This window comes from Lepidochelys kempii, chromosome 1, assembly GCF_965140285.1.
Source record: "Lepidochelys kempii isolate rLepKem1 chromosome 1, rLepKem1.hap1, whole genome shotgun sequence".
Lineage (NCBI taxonomy): Eukaryota > Metazoa > Chordata > Testudines > Cheloniidae > Lepidochelys > Lepidochelys kempii.
Genome location: NC_136380.1, coordinates 353,462,615 through 353,488,010, shown reverse-complemented (window position 1 = coordinate 353,488,010; position 25,396 = coordinate 353,462,615). Strand labels below are relative to the sequence as shown.

General features: G+C 58.3%; 1 protein-coding gene across 1 annotated transcript in view; it reads left to right on the top strand.

Moving 5' to 3' along the window:
* Window positions 1–4,858: 4,858 nt before the first annotated feature.
* SHANK3 (SH3 and multiple ankyrin repeat domains 3) overlaps window positions 4,859–25,396 on the top strand; it is a 769,810-nt gene continuing 749,272 nt past the window's right edge. Inside the window, exon 1 of the mRNA XM_073329053.2 lies at window positions 4,859–4,891. The gene's annotated coding sequence lies outside the window, so the exon portion shown is untranslated. The remainder of the gene's footprint in view (window positions 4,892–25,396) is intronic.

The following is a 25,396-nucleotide window of genomic DNA, read 5'->3' as shown; positions in this document are numbered from 1 at the left end:
CACTGACATAAGCCAACCCATGTACCCAGTGCAGCTTTCCTGAGCTCTGGGTCTCCGCTCTCTGCTCACTCAGGGTCTGTTTCCCATTTGGCTGGTCTCCAGGGAGCTGCCCATGTGCATGGAGTGGCTCCATGCTCAGCTCTGGCATGGCTGAGCTTTCCCAGTGCAAAGTCTGGACCAGTGTGTGAGCTGCCCGTTCCCTGTCCCCAGCATGGGCCCAGGCAATGAGCTGTGCCAATGGCCCCCAGGAGAGTCCCCATAATCCCTGGAACACGCCTTACCCATGGGGTGACCTGCATTACTGGAGCAGAGCAGCTGCCATGGGTGGATTTATCCCCATCCTTGTCTGCCCATGACTGCCCTGTGCTCATGGTCCTTCCTGAAACCACCCGGCTGCCTGTCAGCCCCCTTCCCTCTCCTCTTGCTGGGGCCCGTCTCCCCATCACTGCTCGTGACAATAACGCCTTTGGCTCCCCTGACCCAGAGTTCTAAACTCTGTCCCTGGTCACCCCGGCGCACGGCCCTCGCTCACTCCCACTGGCTCTAACCTGCCCTGTCTGGGCCAGGGGCCTGGCGGTGTCTCCATCAGCGATATGCAGCTGTCAGTCTGTGCTCCAGCCCCTGAGTGCCCTCGCTGCTCCCTGCACGTTCCCCAGCTGGGCGCTAGCCTCCTACTAATGAGGAGCCCAGGGTGAGCCCGAGAGGCCAGGTATGCCCGTGCCAGAGCTGCACCGAGAGGGGCAGTGTGTGAGGCCTCTGCATGCTGCTCAAGGTCACGTTGGCTTCCTCTGCAGCTGTGAGCCCAGGCAAACTCTGCTGCTCCTCAGTCCCTCTCCATGGGGCTGCTCCTGGGCTTCTGGCCCCACCGGGGTTCTGGGCTCCGGATGGTTCCCCCCAAACAGCATGGCTGCCCTTTTCCAGATGAGTCTCTTTGTTCCATGGCCCCCACCCTCGCAGGTCCTATTGTTTGGTTTCTCTGGGTTACCCCCAGCTTTGTGGCATCTGGAAAAGTCATTCTCCCCTTCCGGGCCCTTGGTGAAGATGTTCAAGGAGAGCAGCCTTGTCTCTCACAGAGCCAGCTCTCCTTCACTAAGGCCAGCTCCTCAGCAGGATCCAGACTCCCATTGATTTCATAGAATCGTACAATATCAGGGTTGGAAGGAACCTCAGGAGGTCATCTAGTCCGACCCCTTCTCAAAGCAGGACCGATCCCCAATTAAATCATCCCAGCCAGGCCTTTGTCAAGCCTGACCTTAAAAACTTCTAAGGAAGGAGATTCCACCACCTCCCTAGGTAACCCATTCCAGTGTCTCACCACCCTCCTAGTGAAAAAGTTTTTCCTAATATCCAACCTAAATCTCCCCCCCTGCAACTTGAGACCATTACTCCTTGTTCTGTCATCTGGTACCACTGAGAACAGTCTAGATCCATCCTCTTTGGAACCCCCTTTCAGGTAGTTGAAAGCAACTATCAAATCCCCCCTCATTCTTCTCTTCTGTAGACTAAACAATCCCAGTTCCCTCAGCCTCTCCTCGTAAGTCATGTGTTCCAGCCCCCTAATCATTTTTGTTGCCCTTCGCTGGACTTTCTCTAATTTTTCCACATTCTTCTTGTGGTGTGGGGCTCAAAAGTGGACACAGTACTCCAGATGAGGCCTCACCAATGTTGAATAGAGGGGAACAATCACGTCCCTCGATCTGCTGGCAATGCCCCTACTTATACATCCCAAAATGCCATTGGCCTTCTTGGCAACAAGGGCACACTGCTGACTCATATCCAACTTCTCGTCCACTGTCACCCCTAGGTCCTTTTCTGCAGAACTGCTGCCGAGCCATTTGGTCCCTAGTCTGTAGCGGTGCATTGGATTCTTCCGTCCTAAGTGCAGGACTCTGCCATAAGGGCTAGTTACATCTACACAGCAATTAACTGCCCACAGCTGGGCCAGGCCAGCTGACTTGGGCTCACAGGGCTGTAAAACGGCCGTGTAGACGTTTGGGCTTGGTCTGGAGCTGGGGCTCTGGGACCCTACCCATAGAGATGGAAAATCCACACCCTGAGCTGACCTAGTGCCCAGACAGCGCTAGGCTGATGGCAGAATTCCTCCGTCCACTGAGCTACCTCCTCTTGAGTATGCTGATGGGAGCACCCCTCCCGTCGCCGTCGTGAGCTCGACAGCTGTGCTGTCAAAACGTTTCCAGTGTAGACAAGCCTTTAACGTCCCAGCTCCTGGAGTCCTCGGAATGGGGGAAGAGTCTCAGATCTTGTTTAAGAAAAACAAAGCTGGGAAACACGGCCCCTAATGTCAAAGCTCAGAAGGCAAAGAAACTCTAAAACATATTGTTTAAAAAAATCTCCTGGTTTTTAAGTGACTCTCAAGATTCGGAGGGCCTGGTGCACAGTTCCTGAGTGCACGGGGTGGGTGATACTGCATGAGCAAGGAAATAATCGTCTCCCGGTCACTGCAGCGGCTCTGGGAGCTTGGGAACTGGGGCTAGGTGTCCTGGGTGGAAATGGACGAGGACTCTTGGGCACTGCAGCTGTCCTCAGCACTGGGGAGCAAACAGGGCCCTTCCAAGATTACAGCAGAACAGGGCATGGGGGGATTAGAACCCACAGGAACCTTGTGCTGGGCCAGAACAGCCTGGTGCTGGCTGGTCCACTCGCACTGGGAGAGGCCATTGTAGGAGTGGGTGACTCACGCTGATGCCTGGAGCCCCTGGGAGGCTATTGTCAGCCAAGGAGAGGTTTGTGCTGACCAGGCCCAGCCTTGGGGTGAGGTCTGCGCCAGCCCCTTGTGGGGGGACTGGGCCGGTGCCTCGGGGCGGGACGGGGACTGGGCCGGCGCCTCGGGGCGGGGACCGGGCCATTGCCTCGGGATGGGGACTGGGCCGGCGCCTCGGAGCGGGGACCAGGGCGTTGCCTCGGGGCGGGGACCGGGCTGGCACCTCGGGACGGGGACGGGGACGGCGCCTCGGGGAGGGACCGGGGCGTTGCCTCGGGGCGGGGACCGGGCTGGCGCCTCAGGACAAGGACGGGGCCGTTGCCTCGGGACGGGGACTGGGCCGGTGCCTCGGGGTGGGGACGGGGACGGTGCCTCGGGGCGGGGACCGGGCCGTTGCCTCGGGACGGGGCCGGCGCCTCGGGGCGGGAACCGGGCCGTTGCCTCGGGACGGGGACTGGGCCGGTGCCTCGGGGCGGGGACCGGGCCGGCGACTCGGGACGGGGCCGGCGCCTCGGGGCGGGAACCGGGCCGTTGCCTCGGGACGGGGACTGGGCGGGTGCCTCGGGGCGGGGACCGGGCCGGCGCCTCGGGGCGGGGCCGGTGCCTTGGGGTGGGGACCGGGCCATTGCCTTGGGACGGGGACCGGGCCGTTGCCTCGGGGCGGGGCCGTTGCCTCGGGACGGGGACTGGGCCGTTGCCTCGGGACGGGGACCGGGACGGTGCCTCGGGACGGGGACGGGGACGGCGCCTCGGGACGGGGACGGGGCCGGCGCCTCGGGACGGGGATGGGCCGTTGCCTCGGGGCGGGACGGGGGGTTGGGCTGTCGGGGACACGCCCAGCACAGGTGGGTATACAACCAGCTGGGTTAGGGTCCCTGCACTGATGACTCACACGGCACCGACCCTCGACGGGCAGCATGTCTGGGTTCCTTTTGGCAGGACAGACACAAGTCAGCCTCCCCCCACCCCTGCGCGCTGTGCCCCTCTCACCAGGGGCAGGCCAGGTGGGCAGGGCTGGCCGTGGGATGGGAGGCCACCAGAAGCCACCGAGGGACTCCAGGGTGGAGTGCTGGGGATTCAGTAGGGGGCGCAGTCCCTGTGGGTCGCTGCTAGCCCCACTGGCATGAGTGGGCCCTGCAGGACACAGTGCTGCTGGGGGGTTGCCTTAAGGACTACCTGAGTAGCTATTACCATTAACGATCATTCCATCCTGCCCGACCCCACACATTCCATCCTGCCCCACACCCTCAGGCCAGTCCCATGTCTGCCCAGCTCCACGCACTCTGTCCTGCCTGCTCTCGGCTCGGCTCTACGTGCTCCATCCAGCCCCCTCCCGGCTTGGCCCCACAGGCTTGCTCCTTTCCCTGCTCAGCCCCACACATTCCATCATGTCCCACACCCTCAGGCCGGCCCCACCTCTGCCCAGCTCTCTACGCTCTGTTCTGCCCCTGCCCACTCATCCCCACACGCTCCATCCTTTCCCTGCCTGGCCCCACAGGTTCCATCCGGCCCCACCCTCTCAGTCTGGCCCCACCCCTGCGCAACCCATCCGGCCCCTGGTTCATGCAATGAGTGCACCAGGCCTGGATGCAAACTGCCCCTCCCTGTGCCTTCTGCATTCCTATGGGGCTGACAGACAGTCCCGGGGGAGGAGGCTGCCCCCCATCACAGCCTGGGGGTGGGGCGGGGGGTTTCCTCTGGGCGCAGAGCAGGAGGAAGTGGAAATCACTGCTCTGGCAAGGTGCTTCCTGGCTGTGCAGATAGTCTGTGGAAGGCACATCCTGACTTGCCCGGTGTGTGTCCAGATTCTTTGGGAAGTGTGTGCGCACACACACACACACACACACCCCTCCATCACGGGACAGGCCCCACAACACACGTACACACAGACAGAGCCCTCCCAAGCCAGGCATATACACGGCCCCCCAGCCCATCTCCGCCCAGCATCGCTACTTCGCCCTGTCTATGGGCTTCCCTCCCGCGATGGGCCAAAGGGCTCATGCAGTGTCTCAGCCTGAGGAGGCGGGTTCTGTCCTGTGGCTGGAGAGGGGGCAGGCGAGAGCCTGAAGGGGCGTCCTTTTCCTGGCAGGAAAGGGGCAGAGCCAGTGGCTGCAGGTTTCCTTTTGGCGCTGGCCCTGAGCGAGGCCGGGAGCAGGAGCCGCTGTGGAGGTAAGCGGGGCCCGCTGGCTGGGCCCGCACTGAGTTCTGGGCCGAGGGAACTGGCTAGGACCTGGGCCTCCCTGGACGTGGTGGGGGAGCCACTGGGGCCGGGAGAGACCCTCCTGCTTCGCGACGGTGGCTACTGCCCATCATGGGCCCGGCCTCCCGAAGCGCTGGCATCGCCCCACCTCCAGAGTCCCGGCAGACCCTCCCGCTCCCTGCCCCGAGGAGCTGCCAGGCCAGGGAGGGCACGACGGGGAAGGGGCAGCAAAGCAGCCAGGGCACGGCTCATGCACTCGCCAGGGCTTTCCTCCTCCTGTCTAGCAGGGAGTGCTGGGCACTCTGCCATTTGCTCTGCCCCAACAGGGTGGGGCCCTGCACTCTCATGGGCTCTGCTGAAGCCCCACTGTTGGGCTCCAGGGGAGCGGAGTCAAGCCCAGCTTTAGGGGCAGGGTCCTGGCTGGCTCTGTGGCCAGGGCCATGAGGAGGGTGGGCAGAGCAGCCTGCGGCCTGGGCCAGGCCAGTGGCCAGGGCTTGTGCTGTGCATGGAGAGCTCCCTGGTGAGCCGGAGTCCAGCCGCACGCTCCTTTGGGGCGTGCACGGCTCAGTGCCGCACTCTCAGCTGCTGGCGGTAATTCCCGTGTGCGGCAGGGAAGCGTCTTGTTGGCACACGGGAAATCTCACTGGCAGGGAGGGCTGCAGCCTCTCGCCCCTGCACGCCCTGAGATGGGCCATGCACCAGCCTCCTCCCCGTTCATTAGCTGCTCCAGAAAGTGGAATCCTGCCTGCAGATTTGTGCGTGGGGGGATGGGGGGGGAAGGTGGTGGCGGGAGGGGCAGGAACAGATGGGAAGAGGGGGCTGAGAACATTTTAACTCGCCTGAATTTCGTGGTGTGAAAAGTCGGTTGATAAGGAAAGATTAAAAGAGCGAATGGCACCAAGCAATAAGGTGTAGGTACAATCAGCTGCATCCTGGAGCTCCCCGACGGTGCTAGCGTCACTGAGAACAATTGTGGTGAGCGAGTTCTACCTCCCCCCAGCCCACGCACCCCCCCCCCCCACACACGTACACGCAGATGCACACATCCCCACATCCCCACTACTCACACCACACATGAACACACCCCCAAACCCCCAGATACACACACACACACGCAAATGCACACACCCCTACTCCACTCTCCCCACACATGTACCTACGCACACCCACACCACGTACGCGCAGATTCACGCACCCCACACACACACACCTCGCTCTGGGCTGAGCTCCTGGGTCTGTGCTGTCCTTTGTACTTGTCACAAAAGTGATGTTTACGACCCCCACTCCAGCCCCTAAAGGGCACCTGAGAATCCCCCCTCCCCCCAGGGCAGGGCACGGCCTTGGGCAGAGCCCCCGGCTCCCCACCCCGCAGGGCAGGGTGTCACTGAGGACAGAGCCCCCAGCTCCCCTCCCCCCATGGAAGGACGTGGCCATGGGCAGAGCCCCCAGCTCCCCTCCCCCACCAGGGCAGGGCGGGGCCGAGGACAGAGCCCCCAGCTCCCCTCCCCGCGGGGCGTGGCCATGGGCAGAGCCCCCAGCTCCCCTCCCCCACCAGGGCAGGGCGGGGCCGAGGACAGAGCCCCCAGCTCCCCTCCCCCCATGGAAGGATGTGGCCATGGGCAGAGCCCCCAGCTCCCCTCCCCCACCAGGGCAGGGCGGGGCCGAGGACAGAGCCCCCAGCTCCCCTCCCCGCGGGGCGTGGCCATGGGCAGAGCCCCCAGCTCCCCTCCCCCACCAGGGCAGGGCGGGGCCGAGGACAGAGCCCCCAGCTCCCCTCCCCGCGGGGCGTGGCATGGCCATAGCCAGTGCCCTGAGCTTCCCCCTACAAGGTTAGGGGGTGGCTTAGCACAGAGCTGCTTCCACACAGGCGTGTACCAGGCCTGTGTGCACACAGGTGTGCCATGCCCACCGCCTGCACTCAGGAGTGTGCCGTGCCCCCTACCAGCGCAAGGGGTGTACCGTGCCCACCGCCTACACCCAGGGGTGTACCATGCCTGCCGCCCACACAAAGGGGTGTACCGTGCCCACCGCCTACACCCAGGGGTGTACCGTGCCCACCGCCTGCACACAGGGGTGTACCGTGCCCACCGCCTACACCCAGGGGTGTACCGTGCCCACCGCCCGCACTCAGGGTCGTACCGTGCCCGCCGCCCGCACCCAGGGGTGTACCGTGCCCCCTACCAGCGCAAGGGGTGTACCATGCCTGCCGCCCGCACCCAGGAGTGTACCATGCCTGCCGCCCGCACCCAGGGGTGTACCGTGCCCACCGCCCGCACTCAGGGTCGTACCATGCCTGCCGCCCACACACAGGGTTGTACCGTGCCCACCGCCCGCACCCAGGGGTGTACCGTGCCCACCGCCCGCACTCAGGGTCGTACCGTGCCCACCGCCCGCACCCAGGGGTGTACCGTGCCCACTGCCCGCACTCAGGGTCGTACCGTGCCCACTGCCCGCACCCAGGGTCGTACCGTGCCCGCCGCCCACACACAGGGGTGTACCGTGCCCACCGCCCGCACCCAGGGTCGTACCGTGCCCACCGCCCGCACCCAGGGGTGTACCGTGCCCACCGCCCACACTCAGGGTCGTACCGTGCCCACCACCCGCACTCAGGGTCGTACCGTGCCCACCGCCCACACTCAGGGGTGTACCGTGCCCACCGCCCGCACCCAGGGGTGTACCGTGCCCACTGCCCGCACTCAGGGTCGTACCATGCCCGCCGCCCACACACAGGGGTGTACCGTGCTGGCATGCACACAGGTGCACGGTGCTGACCCATGCATAGGGGCTTTGGGGGAAGCAGGGCCTGATGGGAGAGGTTTAGACCCCCCTGACTGTGGGAGGCTCCCCAGCTCCGAGCAGAGAGCCCCTCACTCCGCTCGTGGCCCCCCGGCACCGCGTCTGGTCCCTCTCGTGTGTGCAGAGGGTGCGTGTGAACCAGAGTGGCTGCGTCCTGGGCTGAGGTGCCCCTGCGTGTTCCCACGGCCCCCACAGGAGCCCCCCGCCTGGCTACTTTGGCCGGGGGGCTCAGGCAGGGCTCACGGTCCCCACAGTTTGTGAGCGGATGGTGCCACCTGCAGGGAGAAGGCCCCAGCGGGCCGGGGCTGGGGGCTGCCAGAGGCCAGGACTTGCCCTGGGCACGCGCCCGCCCCGGGCAAGTGACACCCCCTGGCCAGAGGCAGCTTTCGCCCCAAGGCCTGGGCCTGGGGCGGGGTGGCCCAGGGGGGAGCTGCTGGGCCAGGTGGGGCTGGCTCCCTGAGGGGAGGGGGATTCCGAGGGAAGGGCGCCGAGGTGAGGGGTGCTCAGCAATGGCGGCATGGGGGGTGGGTAGAGAGCTCTGGCAGCTGGCTGTGCCCTGGGATTCCTGTCCCCCCAAAAGGGAGCCAGCTCAGGGCGGGGGTAGTGTTTCTGAGGGGCGCTGGGGCGGGGGGGGTGGCACCTGCCGGGTACCCCCCAGGAGACCCAGCCCCCCCGCCCAGCTGGCTTTGAACTTTCCTTCCCTCTCCCTCTCTCCTCACACATACTCTGGTTGCCATGACAACACCTTAAACTAACACTCGGCTCCCCAGGCTGTGAGGGGGGCTGAGTTCGCAGGAGAAATTTATCTTTCTTGTTCCTCTCCCGAATCCCCTCCGCCCCCACCCCCAGCACTCCTCGCTTGCTGGCTCGCTGGCTGGCTCACTTGCACGCTGGCTGGCTCCTGGCGCTCGCTAGCGCTGCTATGGTTACTCGGGCCCTGCCATCCTATCCCTGTGCCGTGAACAGGCTCTGCTCCAAAGGTAAGAGCTGTGCTGGCCGTGGGCACCACACCGGGCTCAGGGGCTCGGGCCGGCTCCCGCTGCCCGGCAAACTAGCCACAAGTGGGCTTTCCTCGGCCAAGGCAGGGGAGGAGGGGGGGAGCCTTCAGAACTAATTAAACGCAGCGGGTGTAATGAACATGGGCACGGACAGAGCGGCGAGCGCATGTGCTGGTGGGCATGTGTTCCGAGGTGTGTGTGCCAGGGAATAGCCATCGTGTGTGCACATGTGGGAGTGCGGGCACAAGCAGCGAGGGGCTGTGCTTTCCCAGTGTGCGTGCCGGGGGAGAGGGGCACGTCTTCACAGGGAGCCTGGGCGGGTGCTTCTGCTGGGGAACGGGGGACATGTCTGCGCCGGGGACACGTGGGAGTTCGTGTGCTGGGGAAGACGAGTTGTGCTTTCACTTGGGGGGAGTGGGTGACAAGGGGCCGTACGTTCACGGGGTACACGTGGGAGTGCGGGCGCTGGTGAACGGGCCGGGCTTTCGTAGCACATACACGTACACGCATGTGCTGGTAAGTAGGGCCCGGGAATTAACAGGGTACATGTGGGAATATGTGTGTTGGTGAGTAGGGGCTGTGCTTTTATTGGGTACACGTGGTAGTGTGCATGCCAGTGAATAAGGGCTGTGCTTTCACAGCACACACATGGGAGTGTGTGCACTGGTGAGTAGAGGCAGTTGTTTCACAGCACACACATGGGAGTGTGTGCACTGGTGAATAGAGGCAGTTGTTTCACAGCACACACATGGGAGTGTGTGCACTGGTGAATAGAGGCAGTTGTTTCACAGCACACACATGGGAGTGTGTGCACTGGTGAATAAGGGCGTGCTTTCGCAGGGCACACACCGGAGTATGTGTGCGCTGGTGAGTAGGGGCCATGCTTTGACATGGTACAGGTGGGAGTGTGAGCGCTGGTGAATAAGGGCATGCTTTCGCAGGGCACGTGTCGTAGTATGTATGTTGTTCTTGCACAGGGCACACGTGGGAGTGCGTGCTGGTGAATAGGGGCTGTGCACAGGGGAAGCAGCAGTCATTTCTCAGGTGCAGGGTGTCCTTTGGTGTGTCTGTGTTATTGAGTGTTTGCCCTTGTGGGTTGTGCTGCACACATGACTGCCCATGCTCATTGCTGGCACACGTCTCTGTGGGTAGGTGCCCAGGGTGTCATTTTTCCTGTGAGTGTAACGTGCATAGACTCCCTGCGTGCCACACCATCGCCTGCCCCACGTGTTCCAAAATCACGGGCAGGTCCACAAACGTGGGAGGTTGTTCCAGTGGAAGTGCTGGGACCCTCCTATTTGCCTGTCCGATTCTGACCCTTCCGACTGCACTGAGGTCCTGCTTTGGGCTTTTCTCTGCAAGCACGTGGGCCATGCTAAAGTTGAGGTTTTCCTGTAATCGCCTCCTTGTGGAGCTGGGTCAGGTTCCACACCACGCTTGGCTAAATCAGTGAGTTGTGTGTGGGTGTGTGTTTGTCTGAGCATGCATGCGTGCTGTTGTGTGCACGTGTGAGTATATCTGTAATCAGACAGGAATGCAACAACGGGGGACCCAGGTCTTCCCTTGGCCATAGACCAACACTACTCCAAATTCACTGTCCCGGTCTCTCCAGGGAAGGGGAGGGGAGAGAAGTCCCAGCCAGTCCCAATCCCTCTGGTGGGAGGGGAATGGGCGGAGGTCCTAGCCGGTCCCAGTCTCTCTGGTGGGAGGGGAATGGGCGGAGGTCCTAGCCGTCCCAGTCTCTCTGGTGGGAGGGGAATGGGCGGAGGTCCTAGCCGGTCCCAGTCTCTCTGGTGGGAGGGGAATGGGCGGAGGTCCTAGCCGGTCCCAGTCTCTCTGGTGGGAGGGGAATGGGCGGAGGTCCTAGCCGGTCCCAGTCTCTCTGGTGGGAGGGGAATGGGCGGAGGTCCTAGCCGTCCCAGTCTCTCTGGTGGGAGGGGAATGGGCGGAGGTCCTAGCCGTCCCAGTCTCTCTGGTGGGAGGGGAGGGGTGGGGGGATAGGTCCCAGCCGGTTCCGGTCTCTCTGGTGGGAAGGGAGGCGGGAGAGGTCTCTGACCAGGCTCCCTGCTTCCCAGAACCTTGAGCCGCCATCTCTTCACACTGCTTCCTCCACCTCTTGCACTCCTGGGTCTGCTCCAGAAGGGGAGATGGTGGCTTGGCGAGGACTTGTGTGGCAATGCAAAGGGGGGAAGGGGAACCCTGTGTGTATGCGTTCACCTCCCGAAATGCAATGCATGCACACAGCAGGATCCTGCTGATGAGGAAGTTGGGATGTAACACATGCTGTGACCTCTGCTACTGGATAGGTAACCTGGGGACTGGGCCCCCCCCGGGCCCTCTCCTGAGAAGAATGCTGGTGGCACCTTTGATTTCAGGGCACTAGCATGGAGGGAGAACAGCCTTGAGGAAGCAGACTGGGCTGAAACAGGACCCAGTCTCTTGTCCCTAGCTTTTAAGCCAAGGCAGGAGCTCCTCAAAGCCCTCGGTGATATACATATTATGGCAGTCTGTGGCAAGGCATCATGGGAAATGTAGTTGAACATGGAGGTCATTTTTGTGGTCCTGCCTGTGATGAGGCCTGGTGGGAAAAGGCTGGGGGGTGACTAGTATATAACCAGCTCCCTTGGCAGTCCTAGGGGGAGATTGAAGGGAAGGGTTTGTGGGCAGAATTCCTTGGGTGCAGTGAAGGGTTCAAGGTGTGATGAGAAGCTTTAGAACCGACCCTCCTGCAGGCATCCACTGTTCTCTGGGTTTGTTCTCCCTCTGTGCATTTCTTTTTCCTCTTCAAGTGATTGCACATGTCCATTCCGCTTCAGGTGTGTGTGCCCAGCACACCAAAGTCAGGTATCCATCAGGACAACATATGCACCTTCTACACACTCATGCCACTAGCCGATTGTATTAAGAGAGGAGCCTCCCTCAGTTCCTTCTCACTAGCCATGATCGGTAGTTGAAGCATGTGTGTCTTGTCACACAAGTTCCCATTTCTCTCAGAGAAAACTTCTTTACACTGAGTATCAGAGGAGTAATGGTGTTAGTCTGTATCCACAAAAGCAATGAGGGGTCCGGTGGCACCTTAAAAACTAACAGATTTATTTGGGCATAAGCTTCCATGGGTAAAAAATCCACTTCTTCAGATGCATCTGTAGAAGTGGATTTTTTACCCACAAAAGCTTATGCCCAAATAAATCTGCAAGTCTTTAAGGCGCCACCGGACTCCTCGTTGTTTCTTTACACTGATGTCAATAGTTTGAATAGTCGGTTTAGCATTCGTTTTAGGTAGTGGTGCTCGCTTGGCTTTTTGTTTTATTGTTTTGATATTTCAGCTTTTACTTCATGTCATTGATGCCCGGGATCAGGAAATGCCTATGCCTCTGGAATTTAAATGCTGCTCTGGCTGTATTTAAATCTCTGCCAGTCAGTGATCCCCACCTCCCCAGTCTAAAGTGTTTGGGAGAGGGACATGTTTGGGGTAAACGCCTGAGCCTGATCTGCAGGAAGTTCAAGACTAGGGCCAGGAAATCCAGAGAGGTGATGGTTTGACACCCGCTGACGTAAGCAGCACTGCATCCTCTCTCAGAACTCAGCCACTTGGTACGCAGAGCTACCGACTCTGCTGTGCCTCGGAGTGCCCCTCTGGGCAATGCGCTTCCGGGGACTTGGGAAGGAAACATCATTCTCCATCTCTGGTGCTGCGCAAGAGACAGAAGTCAGACAATCTGCATTCTTCAAAGCCTAGGAGACCTTCCTCATCAAGGAGACCCCAGTGCCTGGCAAACCAGGGAAATATAGCTTAGACAAACCTGCTATAAGGTGGGTGCATAACTGGTTGGAAAACCATGCTCAGAGAATAGTTATCAATGGATGACAGTCCAGCTGGAAGGGTATATTGAGTGGGGTCCTGAGGGATCTGTCTTGGGTCTGGTTCTGACCCAGTATCTTCAGTATCTTCATAAACGATGTGGATAATGGCATACAGAGTACACTTATAATGTTTGCAGATGATACTAAGCTGGGAGGGGTCGCAAGCACTTTGTGGGACAGGATTAGAATTCAAAATGGTCCTGACAAACTGGAGAAATGGTCTGAAATAAATAGGATGAAATTCAATAAGGACAAATGCAAAGTATTCCTTTGAGGAAGGAATAATTAATTGCACAAATACAAAATGGCAAATGACTGCCTAGGAAGGAGTACTGCAGAAAAGGATCTAGGTGTTATAGTAGATCAGAAACGAAATCTTAGTCAACAGTGTAACACTGTTGCAAAAAGAGCAAAAATCATCCTGGGGTGTGTTAGCAGGAGTGTTGTAAGAAAAACATGAGAAGTAATTCTTCCACTCAGCTCCGCGCTGATTAAGCCTTAACTGGAGTGTTGTGTCCAGTTCTGGGCGCCACATTTCAGGAAAGATGGGGACAAATTGGAGGAAGTCCAGAGAAGAGCAAGAAAAATGATTAAAGGTCTAGAAAACATAACCTACAAGGAGAGAGTGAAAAAAATGGGTTTGTTTAGTCTGTAGAAGAGAAGATTGAGGGGGGACATGAGAACAGTCTTCAAGTATGTAAAGGCTTGTTATAAAGATGGTGATAAATGGTTCTCCTTAACCACTGAAGGAAGCACAAGAACTAATGGGCTTAAATTGTAGCAAGAGAGATTTAGGTTAGACAACAGGAAAAGCTTCCTAACTATCAGGGTAGTTAAGCACTGGAACAAATTACCTAGAGCAATGGCTTTCCACTTTTTTTCATTTTTGGACTCTTAAAAAATTTCGAATCGTGGTGTGGACCCCTTTGGAAATCTTAGTCATAGTCTGCAGACCTCCAAGGATCAGCAGACCACAGGTGAAAACCACTGTTCTAAGGAAATGACAAACTTTCATAGACCCCCATAGGCATAGTCTGTGGACCCCTAGTAGTCTGCAGACCACAGGTTGAAAACCACTGACTTAGGGAGGTTGTGGAATCTCTGTCACTGGAGATTTTTAAGAGCAGGTTAGACAAACACCTGTCAGGGATGGTCTAGATCAGGGGTTCTCAAACTGGGGGTCATGACCTTTCAAGTGGTCGCAAGGTTATTACTTGGGGTGGTCAGGAGCTGTCAGCCTCCACCCCAAACCCTGCTTCGCCTCCAGCATTTATAAGAGTGTTAAATATAAAAAAATGTGTTTTTAATTTATAAGGGGGGTATCACACTCATAGGCTTGCTGTGTGAAAGGGGTCACCAATATAGAAGTCTGAGAACCACTGGTCTAGATAATACTTAGTCCTCCCTCAGTGCAGGGCACTGGACTAGATGACCTAGCGAGAGCCCTTCTGGCCTACATTTCTATGATTCTGTGACCTTCCAGGAGCAAGTTGGGTACCCAGGTTAGAGCCACAGATTAGGTGAGGCACTTCCCACTACCACATACTTCCTTGGCTCATGTCATGTGAAGTCATTGACTCTGCACCAACATTGGCAGCATTGAGACTGATTCCATTGCCGGGGCTTGTGTGATTTCAGCTTCATACAGTGCTTTCAATACAGACTACACGTGAAGAGTAGGAAGCAGCTAAAGATCTTTGCCTTTCGGTACTGGGCTCCCTGATTCTACAGGCTGTAGGGTTATCAGTACCGCCTACCTCTTCACAAGTGCCGGTGCTGTCTGCAGCTTTGTCACCCTATCATTCGATGCCGGTTTTGACATAGCAGCCCTTGGTACCGATGACTGCCAAGACTTCAGCACATCTTCCAAACAAAGGCTTGGTACCGTCAGTGGGTAAGCCCTCACTTCCAATCATAGATCTTGACTGCCAGTCCTTTCTACTCCACCCAGTACCCTGCCTCCACGGCCCTCCGATTACTCCTATTTATCTTTGGAGTCAGAGGTCGGATCCTACAAATCCCAGTCATACAACAGGCGATCTCAATTTGCCCTCCTCCTCATGAAGATCAAGGACTCAGCACTGATGCTCGCACAGGAGTAGGTCCAGGGATATGGCCATGGGACACTTATAACTGGGACCCAATGCCTTACCAGTGGCCATTCTGGAATCTGTGGGGCATGCCCCCAACTTCTTGAGCTTCTCCAGTGCCTTGAATATTCAAATCTCCTCCAAGGCAAAGAGTCATGCCCCGTGCCAATCCAAGTTCCGACCTTGGAACCCATCAAGAATCAGAGGTTTTACAGTCATAACTGGACCCAAGTGATATAACCTCATTACAGCCACCAGTGCACCGTCCTGTACAGCCACCCCTTAGTACATCTTTGTCCTCTCTTGACAAAGCAACAGTGTTGGAGTCATCATCCCAGATTCAGGACTATTCTAAGGCCTAACAAGAGTTATGAAAAAGAGAGGGCAGCTCCATGGGTGTGCAGGTAGAAATGGTGTAGGGGAATCAACGTAAATTGGTGGATATCTTGCACACTTCAGGGCCTGGTAGAGTAACTCTACCAATTAGTGAAGCCATCTTGGAGCCCACAAAAAATTGTGACAAACCCTGGCATCTCTTCCACCCACTGCTGAGAGAACAGAGGGGACATACCAAGTATCATCCCAAGGTCCCAAGTACTTCTACATGCAGCCCACCCTTGTTCTTTGGTGGTGACTGCACTCAACGAGAAATCACATAATGGATTTTCCAAATCTACCTAAGGATAAAGAATAAAAAAAGCTTGATTTTTTTGGTAGAAAAATTTATTCATGCTCAGGGTTACAATTTAGAATTGCAAACTACCCGGCTGTCTTGACCAGCAATGATTTCTCCATGTGAGACAATATGGCTAAATTCATCGACAACTGCTAGATGAGGCTAAGCAAGAATATCAGGCCATGCTGAAGGAAGCTTGTCTGGTATCTGGCAACTTGCCTCAGTTGGCTGTGGATGGTACACACTCTGTGCCAGGAGTGACAGCATCTGTGGTCACAATGTGACACTCCTCTGGGCTGCAGCCTGGAACACCAGCTAAGGGCCAGCAGATGAGTGAGGATTTCCCAGTAGAGGATCCTAGTTTGTTTTGGGGAAAATGGAGAAAGTGCTGCATTCCCTAGAAGACTCTAGGGCAGCCCTTAAGTCTCTGGGGTGTTTACACCTGGGTCTTAAGAGGAAGCAGTTTCATCCTCAGACTCAGCAGAGGTACCCCTTGTATCCACCAAGGCAGCCTGAGCATATGAAGAGGTGCCATAAATCCCAAAGAGAGAGATGTTGCCAACTCCTCCTCCTGCAATAGCTCCATGGAGATAACCCACGACAGCTACTCAGTCTATCTGACTCCTTAGTCAAGGCCAGCGTACCACCTTGTTGGGATCGGATCTCTCTCCGTCCCTCTGGCAGCAGGTTGTCCCGCTTGCTAGGTTCTTGGAGCCCTGTTACAACTGATTGAGTTTGGGTTCTACCCTGCAGCTTGTCACTGGTCCCCCACACCTCCCACTTCCCTGTCCTTTTTCAGGGACGGATCTCATGGCCTGCTCTCATTCCAGAAGTGCTGTCTCTTTGCAATCAGAGGCTATAGAACCGGTACCTCCTCAGCACTGGGGGGAGAGATTTTCCCATTTCAAAGTCCAAGGGAGGCCTCAGACCTATTCTCGATCTGCGAAACCTGAACAAATACTTAACAAACAGAAAGTTTGGCATGATTACCTGGCCTGTGTTATCCTGTCCCTAGATCCCAACGATTGGTATGCTGCCTTCAACTTGAAAGACACTTACGTACACCTGCCATCCGCCAGAGCCACAAGATTACTGAGGCAAAGGTTCCTTGTGGCAAAGGCCTATTATCAATTCACAGCCCCCTGTTCAGTCTGCCCTCAGCCCCTGGAGCCCTCACAAAGTGCATGGCAGTGGTGGCGTTACCTTTTAGGAAAGAAGGCGGCCAGGTGTTCCTGTCCTGGGCGATTGGTTGGTCTGAGGGTGATCCAGGTATCAGGTGGAGATCAGCTTTGATCCAGGCCCTCTTTTGCTCCTTGGGCCTGTTGCTCACCAAGGACATGTCAGTATTGCTTCCTGTACAACCAGGCTTCTCTCCAACCAAGAGAACCTGAGCTCTGTCCTCCTTCCTGGACAGCACTGGTTCTCCAACCTCTTGAATCTTTCCATCCAGGAGCCCGTGACTCGTCCTCACGTCACAGACATAATTTCACAGAACCACAGCCAGCTGCTGAACCCCAACCCTTCCAGCCTTCATCTGATAGCTGGGATGCTGGGTGACGACCAGTTCAGGGACAGAGTATTCCCTAGAGGTTCTCCGAACCCACAGAAAACCATCCCCCAGGTCTAACTTCCTTTCTTGGTGTGGCCCAGCAGTGGGGTCCGCCTCCTGTGCACTGTTCTCCTCACTTATTGGAACATTGACTCTACGTTAAAGGGAAAGGGCTCTCCCTCAGTTCTCTGAGAGGTCAGCTGGTGGCAACTGCTGCGCTCCATCCCCTACAGAGGGTAGGTCTATATGTTGCAACCCTGTCACTGTATGATACTCAAAAGGATTGGACAGGCACTTTCCACCAGCAGAGACCCCACACTTCCATGGGGCCTGCATTTGGTTTTGTTGGCATTAATATGTCCAGCTCTTGAATCTATGGCTCTGGGTTCATTTCGGCCTCTCTCCACGAAAGTAGCTATTACTTGCACCAGGAGGAGTAGCTGGGCTTTGGGCATTAGTAGCAGACCCCCCCCCCCAATATACAGTTTGTTATAACAAGTTATATTTGTGCCCACATCCTAAATTTCTGACTACAGTGGGCTAGGATTTCCACCTTAATCAGTCTATCTATTTACCAACGTTTTTTCCAAAACCTCCTTCATATAAGGACAAAGTGACGCTTCACAGTCTGGACATCCACAGGGCTTTAGCCTTGTACCTGGACAGGACGAAGCAGGTTACAGGGACCCCTCAGCTGCTTGTTTCCTTCGCTGATAAAATGAAGGTGGTGCCTGTCCTGTCACAGAGAATACCTTCCCGGACTGGATCCTGGCTTGTGCGGTGCCTTGGTACCGCTAGAGGAGCTAAGCTGGGAGAGTGTCAGCACGCTCTCCACGGGCTCAGGGCGCTGGCAGGGTTGGACAGGGGCCCATCAGTAGCATAAGCAGAGCTGCAACCTGGGCACTGGGGCATATGTTCACTAGCCACTGTGCTCTCTCCCAAGCCTCGAACGCTCAGGCTAGATTTGGGAGGGCTGTGTTGCAGTCGTGGCTCAGATAGGCTCTGAAACCCTCTTCCATCCTGAACTGGTTGTGTGTCATCTAATGTGGAATGGACAAGTGCAGTCACTCGAAGAATTAAAATGTTTGCTTACCTGTTCTGTAACTGCTGTTCTTTGAGGCGCGTTGCACACATCCATCCCACGACACACCCTCCTTCCCCTCTACTTCGGCATATATGTCCTGGATTCCAGTGGGAACGAGCTGAGGGAGCGCTGGGCGGGCTCTGCCCTTTATATCAGCTGTGCGAAGGGTGCCCATGCTGCCTGCGTGGGAACCACCACGGGAGGAACCTCCAGCTGTGGTACATGGGGCAGGCGCTCTCCTGAAGTGGAATGGACAGGGGCAACCCATCTCGAAGAACAGCAGTTACAGGGCAGGGAAGTAACCACTTCTCCTTGAGCTCTGCCTGCCCGGCTGCTGTGAGGCTGGGAAATGGCAGCCTTGGGGCGCATGTGGCCAGGGGGGGAGTGCACTTGTGTGCACGTTTCACATGGCTAGTTATGCTTTGGTGGGCAGCAGTATGTGACTATGAGGGAGTGGACAGGTTGGGTGTGAATGTGTGTGCTGTTGGGTGTGAGCCGGTGTGTGTGTGTGTGTGTGTGTGTGTGTGCGTGTGTGTGTGCCCGTATGTGTGTGCGTGCCTGCATGCCAGTATGTGCGTGTGCTGTGGGGGGGGGAGCATGTGTGCCTGTGGGCTGGATTGTGTGTGCGTGTGCTGTGGGGTGTGTGCGTATGTGCCTGAATGTGGGGTTGTATGTGTGTGTGTGTGTGTCTGTGTGTGAATGTGGGGTTGTACGTGTGTGTGTGTATGGGCCTGCAGGCTGGGTTGTGCGTGTGCTGTGGGGGGTGTGAGTGTGTGTGAATGTGGGGTTGTACGTGTGTGTGTGTGTCTGTGTGTGAATGTGGGGTTGTATGTGTGTGTGTGTGTGTCTGTGTGTGAATGTGGGGTTGTACGTGTGTGTGTGTGTGTCTGTGTATGGGCCTGCAGGCTGGGTTGTGCGTGTGCTGTGGGGGGGGTGTCTGTGTGTGAATGTGGGGTTGTACGTGTGTGTGTGTGTGTGTGTGTGTGCACCTGCAGGCTGGGTTGTGCGTGTGCTGTGGGGGGTGTGAGTGTGTCTGATGTGGGGTTGTACGTGTGTGTGTGTGTCTGTGTGTGAATGTGGGGTTGTACGTGTGTGTGTGTGTCTGTGTCTGAATGTTGGGTTGTACATGTGTGTGTGTGTCTGTGTGTGAATGTGGGGTTGTACGTGTGTGTGTGTGTCTGTGTGTGAATGTGGGGTTGTACGTGTGTGTGTATGTGAATGTGGGGTTGTACGTGTGTGTGTGTGTGTGTATGGGCCTGCAGGCTGGGTTGTGTGTGTGCTGTGGGGGGTGTGAGTGTGTCTGAATGTGGGGTTGTACATGTGTGTGTGTGTCTGTGTGTGAATGTGGGGTTGTACGTGTGTGTGTGTGTGTGTGTGAATGTGGGGTTGTACGTGTGTGTGTGTGTGTATGGGCCTGCAGGCTGGGTTGTGCGTGTGCTGTGGGGGGTGTGAGTGTGTCTGAATGTGGGGTTGTACGTGTGTGTGTGTGTCTGTGTGTGAATGTGGGGTTGTACGTGTGTGTGTGTGTATGGGCCTGCAGGCTGGGTTGTGCGTGTGCTGTGGGGGGTGTGAGTGTGTGTGAATGTGGGGTTGTACGTGTGTGTGTGTGTCTGTGTGTGAATGTGGGGTTGTACGTGTGTGTGTGTGTGTGTGTGTGTGTGTGTGTGTGTGTGTGTGTGAATGTGGGGTTGTACGTGTGTGTGTGTGTATGGGCCTGCAGGCTGGGTTGTGCGTGTGCTGTGGGGGGTGTGAGTGTGTCTGAATGTGGGGTTGTACGTGTGTGTGTGTGTCTGTGTGTGAATGTGGGGTTGTACGTGTGTGTGTGTGTGTGTGAGTGTGGGGTTGTGTGTGTGTGTGTGTGCATGGGCCTGCAGGCTGGGTTGTGCGTGTGCTGCGGGGGGGGTGAGTGTGACAGGCCGGGCTTTGTTACGCGGAGCTGAGTGAAGGGTCCTGTGGCAGCTGTGTCAGGTGTGTGCTGGGCTGTCAGTCCCAGCAGGAGCCGTGGGCCGGAGCAGGCGTCACTGGCAGGCTCTCCGGGCTGCGCGTTGCAGACTGGACCTTCCTAGTCCTAGTCAGGGACTCTCCTCTGAGCGGCTGTGGATTAGAAGGGACCCGTTAGCTGTCCAGCTGCACCGGGCCTGACACCCTGACTGGCAGCAGGGCCTTGCCGGGCTCTGACAGAGAGCGGGGTGGAGCCATGGAGGGAGAGCCCACGCAGGGCTGCCTGGGCCTGGGGCCTGGGTTTCCTACTCTCCTTGGTGTGGCGTTAGGGGAGGGGGGCGTTGGCAGAGGATGGGCCCCTCTCCTGAGCTAAGCACGTTTGTGCAGTACCAGGGTGCGGGAGCCCCTCTGATCTCTGAGACGGGGAGCCAGCCTTGCCACTGTGACGCCTACCTAGGTCTGGCCCTCCCAGGCCCTGCCCTGATGTGTGTGGAGGGGAAGACTGGCTTCTCTGGGCATTACGGTCGTGTGCCTCCGGAGACGTCAGGGCCCCACTCTGCTGAGGTGTGGGGTTGGAGCTGTCACCAGCGCATGCGTCCTCGGCCCCAGGTACAGCCCATCGGCCGGCCGGGGCACAGCCCAGAGGAGCCCATCAGAGAGTCCTTGGTCATGGTCAGTCACAGGCTGCCCCTCCAGGTGGCTGGTACCAGCTCCCTCCTGCAGAGCCCAGAGGGGATAATCAGTCCCACAAGCTAGATGCGGAAGGGGAGGGGAGCCAATGAGACGACTGGGACAGGGGAATGTGTCATGAAGCCACAGGATCGGTGCTACGCCCCAGCTTGTAAACTGTCTCCTAGAGGAGCCCCCAGTGGGCCAGAGCCCCACAGGGTCTCACTCTTTCTCCAGGGAGACAATGGAGCCTCACCGCCTCCCAGACCAAACTTCAGGGCTCCAGCCTTCCTGCTTCCTCCCGTCAGCTCTGCCCAGCGAGTCCAGCTGAGAGAGACTCCTGCTCAGAGGCTATTACACGCTTTGGGGTCCGTGCACTGCAGAGACTCAGGGAGCCTTTCCAAAGCAGGCGGGTTTATCCGCGGACTGCAAGTCCTTAGGGGAGCACAGAAAAAGGAAAGTTATGGCACAGCCCATCTGGCCAAGCCCGTGCCAGCCACTAGCCAAGCTGCCCTGGACTCCATTTCAGACTGGCCCTCTGTCGGTCCCAGGTGAGAGCAACCCAGCCTCTCCCAAAGCCAGCTCTTCATGCCTGCCTGTCACCTCTCAGAACTGTGTTCCCGAGGCGGCTTCTGCTCAGCTTCTCTGCTGCTAGGAGGGGCAAGAACCTCCTTCCTCAGGGTCGCTGATTTCTAGTGTCAATGTTCTTGCCATTGTGGTTTCCATCGTCTCCTTGGATTGTCCATTGATACATTAAGGATGGCTGGCTCCTTAATGACACATTATGTCCATCCCAGACAGCTGGCTGCACACACATCTTGTGTTGTCTGCACGGCCCCAAGAGCAGACCAAACCCTCTGGCCCCCACTGGAGAGCCAGGCAAAGAAGAGGGGGAAACTGAGGAACACACAGGCTCCATACAAATATTACAGAAAATTCCCTCTTTGTCACAATGTGCTCAGAGCAGCAGGGGAGGAGGGAGAGGGTTCTAGGGTCTCCTCACCTCATACAGAGACAGGCTTGAGCCCTGAAGCAGGAGGTTGATCTCTTCCAGAGCTCTGTTAGCAATGGCTATTACAATGCTGGATACTCTCCTTTTCTAGGGGACTGTCCAGTTCCTTTCTGACTTAAGTTCTGAGCCTTGGTGCTGCTCTGCTCCAGCAATCCCTGCTGGCTGAGCAGCCCCTTGCCATCCAGCGTAAGTTAGAGCAGCCCCAAGGCTTCAATAACTTACTCCAAGGCTGACTTGGTCCCAGTCAGCCTTGGAGATAAGGTAGAGCCAAGGAGGCTAAAGCTACCTCTGCTGCCATCTCCATGCACAGACCCTGGGCTGACACTGAGCCCGTCTTGGCGAGGCCCCGGGATTGGGCTCTTAGTCAGGGTTAGGGTTCTTCGGTCCCCTGAGCAGCAGCAGAATCCGGTGACATTAATAGTGACAGAAACCAACAGAAAAAACTGTGGACTGCCACAGGGCATTCTGGGGCTGGGCGGGGGGGCTGCCGTGGCATGGGGGTTCCACAGGGCATTCTGGGACTGGGGGAGGGGCTGCCATGGCATTGGGGTTCCACAATGCATTCTGGGATTGGGGGGGGCTGCCATGGCATGGGGGTTCCACAGGGCATTCTGGGACTGGGGGGGGCTGCCGTGGCATGGGGGTTCCACAATGCATTCTGGGAGTGGGGGGGGCTGCCGTGGCATGGGGGCTGCCACAATGCATTCTGGGACTGGGCGGGGGGCTGCCGTGGCATTGGGGTTCCACAATGCATTCTGGGACTGGAGGGGGCTGCCGTGGCATGGGGGTTCCACAGGGCATTCTGGGACTGGGGGAGGGGCTGCCATGGCATTGGGGTTCCACAATGCATTCTGGGATTGGGGGGGGCTGCCATGGCATGGGGGTTCCACAGGGCATTCTGGGACTGGGGGGGGGGGCTGCCGTGGCATGGGGGTTCCACAATGCATTCTGGGAGTGGGGGGGCTGCCGTGGCATGGGGGCTGCCACAATGCATTCTGGGACTGGGCGGGGGGCTGCCGTGGCATTGGGGTTCCACAATGCATTCTGGGACTGGAGGGGGCTGCCATGGCATGGGGGTTCCACAGGGCATTCTGGGACTGGGGGGGGCTGCCGTGGCATGGGGGTTCCACAGTGCATTCTGGGACTGGGGGGGGCTGCCGTGGCATAGGGGCTGCCACAGTGCATTCTGGGATGGGGGGGCTGCCATGGCATGGGGGTTCCACGGGGCATTCTGGGACTGGGGGGCTGCCATGGCATAGGGGCTGCCACAGGGCATTCTGGGACTGGGGGGGCCTGCCATGGCATAGGGGCTGCTGCAGTGCATTCTGGGACTGGGGGCATTGCCCTGGTATGGGGGCTTCTGAAGGGCATTCTGAGCCTCGGGGGCTTCCCTAGCGTGGGAGCTGCTGCAGTACATTCTGGGCCTCAAAGGGCTGCCATGGAGTGGGGGCTGGCTAGGGTTGCCAGGTGTCTAGATTTTGTCCTGGCGGCTCCGGTCGGCCGTTAAAAGTCCGGTTGGCGGTGCTGTAGGGCTAAGGCAGGCTCCCTGCCCAGTTCCAGGTGGCTCCTAGAAGCAGCCAGCATGTTCGGCTCCTAGGCGAAGGGGCAGCCACAGGGGCTCCGCACGGTGCCCCAGCCCCAAGCACCAGCTCTGCATCTGCCATTGGCTGGAACTGTGGCCAGTGGGAGCTGTAGGGGCAGCGCCTGTGGATGGGGGCAGCGTGTGGGGCCACCTGGCCACCCCTGTGTCTAGGAGATACCCAGAGGGACATGTCAGCCGCTTCCAGGCTCTGATTGAGGTAAGTGCTGCCTGGAGCCCACACCTCTAACCCCTGCCCCAGCCCTGAGCCCCCTCCCATACTCTGAACCCCTCGGCCCCATCCCCCAGCCCGGAGCCCCCTCCTGTACCCTGAACCCCTCATATCTGGCCTCACCCTGGAGCCCACACCCCCAGCCCAGAGCCCATACCCCCTCCCTCACCTCAACCCTCTGCCCCAGCCCTGATCCCCCTCCCACATGCTGAACTTCTCAACCCCAGCCTGGAGCCCCCTCCTGCCCCCCAAACTCCTCATCCTTGGCCCCACCCAGAGCCTGCACCCCAGTCGAAGCCCTCACTTCCTCCCTCACCCCAACCCCCTGCCCCAGCCCGGAGTCTCCTCCTGCACCCTGAATCCCTCATTTCTGGCCCCACTCTGGAGCCCACAACCCCAGCCCAGAGCCCGAACACCCCAACCTCCTGCCCCAGCTCTGTGAAAATGAGCGAGTGATTGAGGGATGGAGGATGGTGTGAGTGGGGGGCGGAGTCTCTGAGAAGGGGCAGGGCAGGGGGGCCTCGGAGAAGGGGGTGGGACAAGGGTATTAGTTTTTCTGCAAATAGAAAATTAGCAACCCTAGGGCTGCCTTAGTGCATTCCGGGCAGGAGGGGCTGCCATGGGGCGAGGGCTGCCGCAGTGCATTCTGGGAGGGGGGGCTGCCATGGGGCGAGGGCTGCCGCAGTGCATTCTGGGCAGGGGGGGCTGCCATGGGGGCGAGGGCTGCCGCAGTGCATTCTGGGCGGGGGGGGCTGCCATGGGGCGAGGGCTGCCGCAGTGCATTCTGGGCAGGGGGGGCTGCCATGGGGCGAGGGCTGCCGCAGTGCATTCTGGGCGGGGAGCGCTGCTATGGGGCAGAGGCTGCTGCAGTTAGGGTTGCCAACTTGGTAATACTTAAAAACTGGACACTTCCCCAAAAGCTCCACCCCTGCCCCATCCCATCTCTTCCCCGAGGCCCTGCCCCATCCACTCCTCTTTCCCCCTCCCCGCTGTTGCTTGCTGCTTTTCCCCTCTCACCCCCCTCGCCCGGGTCAGGAGGGACTTGCCCGTGGGGCCGTGGCTGGGAGCTGCAGGCAGCCCACACAGGTAGGAGGCGGCCCTGGCTGAGTAGGGGCTGGAGCAGGTGATGACCCAGCGCCTCCCTACCACAGTAACCGGACTCTGCGTGTCCTGTCAGGAGAGCTGACCGGACACTGGCGAGCCCCCTTTTTGACCAGACTTTCCGGTTGCATGCCGGGCACTGGCCACCCTATCTGCAGCGCATTCTGGGCTGGGGGGTGCTCTCCCCGGGGCAGGAGGCTTGTTTCAACTCCTGCTGCAGTGTGTTGGGGGACCCTGGGCCACGTGGTGTGGCCGGCACAAGGGGAAGGTTATGCAGCTTCTAGCACAGGCAACGTTTACATCAAGACTGGGTGTTTTGGTCAGAGATCTGGTTCAAACAGGAACGATTTGGGGCAGCCTCTGGCCTGGGTCACATGGGAGATCAGACTCGATGATCACAGTGGTTTCTTTGGGCCTTGGAATGCACGAATAATCGATGAACGCGCCTGGAAAGAAGTTGTGGTCCTGGCCGGAGATGCAGCTGAGTCTGCGTAACTCTGGCAACAGGCAGGCACTCCGGTTCAATGGCGGCTTGGCTCCCGTCAGCCGTGTGGCACCAGAGATCCAGCGCGCCATGGGGGAAGCTCCCCAGGGCTGATTTAAGCCCTTCCTGAGAGTCAAGTGTTTGTGCAAACCCTTACCAACCATCTGCCCCAGCTCCCTGTCACAGCCGGCTGGGGGGACGGGCCCCGCGTAAGGTGAGAAGCAGGTTAATCAGGAGCCTCTATGGTATCATTAAATATTGAAATAGCCTTCCCGGCGGCAGCGAACGCTCCTCTCAGCAGCCGTGTCGCTCTGTGCTCGGAACTCGCGGGAGGGTGACTTACCGCCGGGGCTGCTGGCTGGGAGCGGGGTTGTGCTGAGCCTGTGACTGTGTGGTAAG